This window comes from Lagopus leucura, unplaced genomic scaffold (genome assembly GCF_019238085.1).
Source record: "Lagopus leucura isolate 7727_CA_CO unplaced genomic scaffold, USGS_WTPT01 Super-Scaffold_100009, whole genome shotgun sequence".
Lineage (NCBI taxonomy): Eukaryota > Metazoa > Chordata > Aves > Galliformes > Phasianidae > Lagopus > Lagopus leucura.
In genome coordinates, this window is record NW_024962266.1 from 6,805,967 (window position 1) to 6,815,210 (window position 9,244).

The following is a 9,244-nucleotide window of genomic DNA, read 5'->3' on the forward strand; positions in this document are numbered from 1 at the left end:
GTTAACATAAGACTACACCAGACAGATTACTCTTCCCAAGGGCTCTCTCACTGATCATATTAAGAAGTTAACTTCTTCTTGCATATTTAAAGCGGAATCATGACAGACCCTGTAAGTTATAACCTGGCTATGAGCAGTGCTCAGCTGCACCTACCTTCCTCAGACCTCCAACTAAGTGAAGTCAGCACAGAGCAGACAAATCCAGCAAGCTACAGCAGTGCTTTACTATATGTGGGCATGGATGCCAGCCTCTGCTGCATGTTCTGCATTTTTACTCCAAATAAGCTTACCTTATTTACCTTTATTGCCTTACAGCTATGCTGTAGCTTATGTAGATACAGCCTGAGAACATGAAGATCAAATAGCTAGAGAGGACCTCATGTTATCAGTTCTGTTTTCTCAGAGCTTACAACTTGAAGGCAGGATACTGTGAAGGCACTCGTGAGCTAGAAGCGCTGGGTGACATCTGGACTTGGTACTGCCTCTGCTTGGTTCACAGAGGAAGAGTTGTCTCTGCAAGCTCATCCTCAGCAATTCCTGGCATGTTATCTTTGGAAAAATGAGATATTCCAGCTGACTAGATCCCCACCGATCAGTATCACAAGTCTTCCTGGCCACATCAGACAACACTAAGCTTGCAACATGACCCAATAGAAAAATAAGGATCAGTCAGTAAAATCTATGGGCATCTATTAACATTGTAATTGCAGTCCCCAAAGAAAGGCATGTCCAGCCTTAATTTGGTCTTGCAAGTTGTACCCATGAGACATGAGAAAAACTAATTGCTTTGCTATATCCCAAGGTAGTTTTTAAGCAAAGCAAATGCAAGTACAGATGTAGTTGGTGTGTGGTGAAGTATCATTAACAGTGTGAGTACTAACCACGTATGTAGTGCATCACATCCAAAATATGCCTCAAGGTATGAACACTTGCAATGTTTTCAAAGTCCACTGAGGAAGTTGCACAAAAAGATGACACTGCTCCTGAGGAAGTGACCCCTGCCTCTTATTTATATACACTATACACTACACAAGAGAAGAAATGGGATTTCAAGGAAAAAAAAAAAACAGATATATCAACTACTGCATTCTTTATCTTCAAAGATTAAGAAAAAGTGGAAGTGTACATCAGGGCAAGATCAATTAGTACTTCAGACAAAAATCAGACTATTTTAATAAGTTAGCATTTTGTAATTTCAGAGTTGCATTTGTGTCCATAAATATTATCCTCTATTCTGGGTTTTGCTTTATTATGAACTTGAGGACAAAAGGAGGACAAGAAAGAAAATGAAAGAATAGCAAAACAACAAGGAAAGAAGAAATGTTTAGGTAAAAATAAAGGACGGGAACAGTGCATAGAAGCATTTCTACTTTAGTAGTTCAGTCCACGGTATAGCAGGATAAAATAGTGACGTTAAACAATGAACTTTCACCAAGTTTGTAAATAAGCAAGAGAACAGAGAAGTATAAAACCCTCTTATAAACAGTGGACTGAGAACAATATGGACTCAAGCCCAGTCTAAATTAAACATCTCATTTTTAACTCATTGCCCTCTCAGAGATGTTCTGGACTTAAACTTACTTACAAAAGGAGAAAAAGCATGACAGATATTTCTTATCTGCAAGAATTTCTAATGAAAACTGTTTAGAAATACAGCAAATGGCTACTGAAAGGCACGGAACCAACCACATTACTTACTGATCAGCCTTATCACACCTACAGAAATTATTCATGTGAGAAATCAGACTTCATTAGGACCTTTGCATGCACATAAGTATTTGCAGAATCAGGAATCAAAGTCAAATGCTGAGAAAAAACCCTTATGCTAATATTTATACATAGATGCATATAATCAAATAGGGTGTGACAACCAGTTTACAGCCATAAAGCTGTAAACTGAGCTCCACCATTATTTATATCTTCAGAAGAGAAGGATAACAAACAACTTCCTCACATGTGTGCCTGAGACATAATCCAAACCTAATCAAAACTCTCTGGGAATATTGTTTGTCACTAAAAACCACTAGGCCACATCAGTCCTCTGCAGTGGAGCAGCTGATGCATCTGATACTGTGCCTGATTCCTCCATTAGTGTTTTTTATTTTCTTTGGGGAAGAAGTATTTGGATGTGCCATTTCAAAATGAAGGATCTCAGATGGACAAACACAGCCTTTATAGCAGAACACCCATTTGGACTTTGGCTTCACTGCAGTCAAGATTGCTATCTTTAGAGGTAGGCTATGCCAAATAGCAAGGAATTATATTTACCAAGATATGAGGATTGTAAATTCAAACTGTAAATCTAAAATAGAACCTGAAGCATACAACGCACCTACTGCTGCTGTGAGCACAATCATTACAACTTTACAGCAGTTGTGACCTCTGAACTCTGTGCACCGTATATTGTGTTTGTCTGTGCAATAAACTGTGTGATGCAAATTTAGCTCTGCAGTGACAGAGAAGCCACTTCACTGTCGGGAAAGAACTGCAGCAAACATATGATGCAGTTATCCAGATACAAACACTGCATGAACGTCACTACAATGACCCTGCTCCATCTAACATGAAAACCAAGTAGTTTTAAGTAGTTCTGTGGCAGGGGAGGTTCAGGTCTGATATTAGCAAGCATTTGTTTTCCAAAAGGGTGGTGATACATTGGAATGGGTTGCCCAGGGAGGTGGTGGCATCACCATCCCTGGAGGTGTTCAAGAACTGTTTAGTGGTACTGAGGGACACGGTTTAGTGAGGAAATATTGGTGGTAGTTGGACAGCTGGACTGGATGACCTTGGAGGTCCTTCCCAACCCTTGGTGATTCTATGATTCTATATATAGAAGCTGCAAAACAACTGTCTGTGAGATAAAGGCCACTTTACTTGTTCTTCCAATTTGAGTACTTTGTTGGTTTTGAGCTCCATTTTTCAGCTCTGATGTCACAATTCTAATTCCAGCATCATCTCATTTGCAACCACTGCTGACTTCCCTCACAACAGGAGAAGACCTGATCTCTGCAGCACACCGAGCCCTGTCATTTACACCAGATTCCTTCCTTTCAACGGGACACAGCTTTTACCATTTTTGGTATCTTAAGTCTACGTCAAGCTCTTTGTGCATGTAGTCAGATTCCTGTTAAGTAACACAGACAAAACTGTTAATACTGTTTTCAGTGGCTTCAAACTGTTAGCAGATGGCACAGCATGCAGCTTTAAGTGATTCATGAAACATAAAAAGGATAACAATCTACTGGAAGTGTCTCATCCAGCTTCAAAGCACTGAACTTACGTTCCAGTTACACAGAATTTGGATTTCATTGCATCATTTGAAGGGTAGACGATGTGTTTTTTTCTCCCTTCTTCCCTTCCCACCACATTAACATCACTAGGGGCTGGGCCTTCAGAGCCAGAGGTTACAGCGTTCAATATGAACACATCAAAAACTGTTCCTGAAATAGTCAGCCAAGGATTTTCTTCTGGCTTTGGCTTCTGTATTTGTATTTCATGGTAAAGTTACAGTTGCAATACTCCATGTGTATAATACAAAAGGTAACTGGGAGTTCATACCCCGTTGGGTAACTGGCAAAGAAAGAGAAATATGGAATTAAACTCTCCCACATATTAAACAGGGTGTGTGAGTGTGTAAATGAGGTACACAAGGACATATCCACAGAACATACTGCTATCATGTTACCAGCAACTTAAACAGCTTTGTCATAGTGACTGCTCCTTTAAGGAAGGTATTGAGGACTGTTTCCACAACTGGGATAAGTAGCTATGGGAAGCAGAAGCTTCTATGCAGAGAGCAGCATCTGTAATGCAGAGCACACCAACAGTCCCCCTTCTGCAGTCGCTGCACTGATGAAGCTGCCAAGTGGCTGGAGCACAAGCACAGCACCACGTGAAAGAAGAAAAGATCAGCATCTAGAAATATATTAAGCTCCAGAGACCAATCTGACTTGGCAATTGCTAGGAAGCACAGAAGCAGGAATCAAAATATTAAGCTAAGAATCACAGGACAGTGTCAACAGAAAGCAATCCTAACACAGTTTTGCACGCTAGTCCCACAAATACCTGAGGATTGAGACTCCTTTCGATAAGTTCAGATGATTTTTTTTCCTTAATTTGATTAGATTTCAGTGTATGCTTCCATTTGAGCCAGCTCAATGCAGCAGGCAGCGGGAGTTGGGCAGATGCAGCATGCAGAGGTGCACTCAGGGAGCCCCAGGGGCAGGCTGAGCTCCCAGACTGGGGAGCTGGGGAAGCAGCCAGCAGACTTGGCAGCAGCATCACTGTCAGCCACACAGTTCAGCAATACCTGGCAAGGTGAGCAGCATGGATCCAGCGATGGTGGCCAGCCTCAAGCGTGGTCCAGGCCTTCTGACATCAGATGAGGCAGGTCAGTGTTGAGTTATGATGTTGTACCAGTTGGTAAGTGTCAGGATTAGGTCTGCAGACAGCAGCAAGGGTGAGGCACCAGCAGCAATCACCAAGCAAGGTCTGGGCATAGCAACTGGGCAGGTCTGAAGTCAAATCAGAAAGTCAGCCCATGGATCAGAGCCAGGCTGGGTCAGTAAGACAGCCAGACACAGGAATGGCTGCAACACAAGGACCTCAGATGTAGCAATGACAGGGAAGGGTTATAATGCCCTGGGAGCCTTGGCAAGGTGATTTTTTTGTTGCACAGTATCAAAGGCAAGTCAAATGCGTTAATTTAAATGCAGAGTGAAAATACAGAATATTCTTCTTAAAGTAGCTGAAGCATAAACAAAGACCAAGATTCTACCTTTGATTTTTTTCTCAGTGGTAAGATTTGATTTTTGAATAACTTTGGTCATTGTTTGTGCATAAGACATTTCTTATCCCAAATGATTCCTACAATACAACAATTTTCAGAGGGAAAAGAAGGAACTCGTCACACTGCAAATATAGTTTAGATGCATTCATCATATCCTTCTTCTAACCTGTATCAACTATTTGCTTCAGGACTTCAGTGTTGTGTTAATTGATCAAAGCTGTGGGTGACATTTCTGGTATTTTAAGTATTTACCATTCATTCCAACCAGGAATTTACAGTGAAATGCTTGATGGGAGCTTTCATGAATGACGGAAATACCTCCAGTTAAGCAACAACTAAACAGATTTCCCAGGCTAAACCAAGTTTTCTGGTTGTTTCTATCGGACATCTTTGTTTCTTTTGGCAGTGGAAAGAAGATCATAGTAAACCTAATCGGTGATTTATTATGAGTCACAACAAGTGAATCAAATTTAATGGAAAATGAATCACATACCACAGCATTATCCATTATTGCTACTTCCTCAGGCTAAATTTCTTGCTGATTATGGAATTCACTGATGTTTTTATTGTCCTGTCTGATTCTCACATATTTCAAACATCCTAAGAGGTTTAGATCCTTCACTACCTAACATCATAAACTTAATGGAAACTATCGCAGCAGATGCTAACCGAACTTGCTTGTGTAGAAACAAACTGCAAAACATTCATGTAACAGCTTACTTCAAACACGGAGCTGTTTGACGTAAAAGTAAAGAATGAGTTTTTAAAAGTCAAAGCTAAAGGGCCATGCCAAATATTTGCCAGGATAAAAGCCATGCTATAAGATATTCAGCACTGCAGAAAAGTGCAAAATGAAGAAATTGAGGCTGTAAATATTGAAAAGCTACTCAGAGGAACAGCATAGCAAGTCTACAGGTCCAACTACATCACAACAAGACTACAGGTTCTAACTACATCTGAAAAGCACCCTCAAAACTCTTGTACTCAGTAGGAAAATAAGTGAACAGATAAATCAATGAGTATCATAGGACTACCATTTCTAAATATTATTATAACCAAATTTATTGCATAGATCTTTATTATCTACAGAAAGTCTAAGTCAAATACTTGCCTCAAAAGCATTTCAGGACATACAGACAGATCTCTCAAATGCACTTGCATGGGAAAAGCCTACATGACACTGAATCAAAGGGACACTGAAGGGGCTCTGAAGAACAGCAAACCTACATCCCCCAACACATTCCACATTCAAAGACTTAAGTGAAAACTGGAGTTGCAATTGCTGTTCCTTTACTGATCATCAGGTGAAATGCTTTTCATCCAAGTTTCCTCCTTTCTTCTGGGGAAAAAAAATGAAAGAAGCAACCCATGGTTCTTATATTAATTCTTCCTTATGCTTTCCCACCATTACTCCCAAATTTGTTTTACTATCTTATTCCAAATCTCCCCAACTTCCCTTCCTAGAAACAAGAAATAGTTTCTTTTTTAGCTGAGATACCATGTTATGAAGTCAGAGATGATGAGATTTAGCAAGAATATTTGCAGCCTATGTATGTGTTCCAGTTCTGGCATATTAACCGCTGGTGTACCAGCTGTGCCACAAAGAAGAAATGATACAAAGAACAATTTAATTTTCCAAAAAAAGAATCTCTTTTCATAGAGGAACACCTAAGCTCCCACACATCACTGAATGAGCATATATTTATTTTCTACTAGGACAAGTAAATAACTCACACTTCAATGCATAACTGCTAACTAATTGTCTTAAATGAGACCAAAGTCAGTAGCAGTAATTCATGTAAAAGAAGTTCTTGAAGTATGAATTGTAAGCACACTGACCATTTCAGTATTTAAAGTAAATATTTGACCCCGAAACAGGGGGGAAATGTTTAAAAGACAGTAAGGAAAAACACAGTTCCATTAGTAACCGCCACCTGTGAGCTGAAGAACACTGTTAAGGAGGACTAACCCCAAGTCTGTATGGCTACACACACAGTATGGTCTGTTGCAGTATGTTGCAGTACTGCCACAGCTGGTGGCAATGCAAAGAACGTGGACTACCAAAGCTACTGCACTCACATGTTAGGTTTGTTTCCTTTTATCAGTTTATTAAACCAGATGAGATGTCAGAAGGAGCTGCACAGACATTCTTCCCACAGCATGCTTCCACAGTACAAGCAGAACTGTACAGAGACACACAGATGAGTCTCAGGTATCTGTGACATTCCTCAGCACAGTGTGGGATCTCCCCCAAGACAAGATAGAGGGACCCTCTGTCAAAGAAGGCCAACAAGTAGAAGCTCTCTCAGACAACGTTAAGTAACAGTCTCTACCAGTTCCTGTCAAGTGGGACAGTAATGTCTGTCTCATTTCCATGTAGCAACATTCAGGCTTTTCTTCACATAATCAAGCAAGCGTACCTCCCACTGTATCTCACCCACTCTCTTCTTACTAGAGAATTAGAGAGATATGTGAACATAAATGACTCTGCCACCCCTAGGGCTGTTCTAACCACCTCCACTCCTTTTCTCCTGCCATCACCAGACCACTGACCACCGTCAGGATTAAAGGCACAGCCCAACTGGCTGCAGCTTTCTAGGAGTATGTCACAGTTGTATACAGCCCCTAAGAACACAGACCTAGTGCCTCATCACTCTGGGCAGCAGCTCCTTGCTCTCCAGTAAGCGTGCTGCAGAGCTGGGGTTAGGATGACATTTACACGGTGGAGCAGGAAGAAAAATGAAAGAAGTTGAAGCCTCACCTTTAAGTCTTCCTTTTTTCCTCCTATAAGAGCAAACTGAACGTTTGGCAGTAATTTAGGAAACACTAATCATGTTTAGAAAGCTTCTTAGCACTGCCACATTTAGACTTCTAAGTAAATACTTAGCATGAAACTTCCTGAAACGCTCTATAGATTTCTGAGGGATTGAGAAACAATCAAATGTGTTACCAACCAGTAACTGGAATGAAAAACAGAAGGATGCAATAAAAAGCTCATTTTCTCCCACTCTTGGAAAACAATTTTTCCTATTGCAAAGGAAATCTTGTAAGCTGTGATTCTATTTAGCTGCAATGAGCCAAGTCAAATGCACCCCAGCTGTTCATAAAGGCACATATTATGGCAGCATAATGAACATGTGTTTTCATCAGGACTTGCTCTTTGCTTTTCCATCAGCATTAACAGCACAGGAGCTGAACAATAGCTTAGTAAGGATAGGAGACACCAAATTACAAACTGCTTGCTCTTCCCTTCTTTACATTATCCAGTAAAGACAGGGGTATATGACTTTTTATTATAAAAGCATTTCCAGATGCTTGCTGTAAAGAAAGTGACACACATATGCACTTCTGTGTGTGCTTGCAGGAAGTGTTTCCAATGAGAGAAGCTTTTGGATGTCCAAATAAGATAATCTTGTTCTTATGACATATCTTGCATGTATTTCATGTTTTCTTGTTTAAATCAGGATACAGCAATTAACTTGGTACCACACTGCCATCAATAACATTACCAGAAATTAATTTGTTGAAATGCACGCTATTTTTCATTCACTGAACTGTACAAATCAGGTACTGATAGAGCTGTAGATGATTGCTTAGCTTCTATGAGAGATGTGTCCTAGCAAGTTGCTATTTGTAGAGTTAAAAAAAGTCAACGGATGTAAATAAAGTGTAAACACTGTACAAAATATGGAAAATACTTGCCTATCGTTGCAAAACATTCAACTGTAAACTTGCAAAGTGCCTTCAGTATAATAAACTCTATTCGATGTTATTAATAGAGGGAAGTGAGACCATCTGGAGCAGACAAAAAGACTCCTTGGCTGAACTGTTTTACTTCAATACTTGCAGTTATTAGATACAACAGAGAAAGCTACTTAGGGATAAAGAATTGCATAGGTTGGTCCCACGTGATTGAAATACATGCATACACGTCTGTGCACTTCTTCCTAAGTGGAAGGCTTTATAAATGCTTATGTTCTCCATTTATGCAACTCTCAAAGCCTTGCTACTGGCCCAAGATGAGACCTGTGGAATTACCACTAGAAGAAATTAAATAAAACATGATTTTACCTTGTGTTCATTAATTCTTGAGTACACCACTTTTAAATAACCATACCAGAACACCCAGAGACCCCACATGCTACACTGTCTGCCTCCACAGCCGCAGCAGAATAAATCAATCTGCTATTTGCTTTAAGAAGCTGATACACCAATGTATATGCATGGGTGGCATTACCATTTTCTCTGCAATATCCTTTAATTAAACAGGATGCCATGAAGTTTAAAGAAAAGCTCATTTATATTATTAGATGAAGGTGTCAGCTAAGAATAATTTGTCAACATTTTAGATGCAGCAATCAGGCATGCACAGACACCTGCTCTAGCCACATAAACACACTATACATCTGGTTGGCTTTTTTGTTGTTGTTTTTCCTCAGAATCTCCATTCACCAG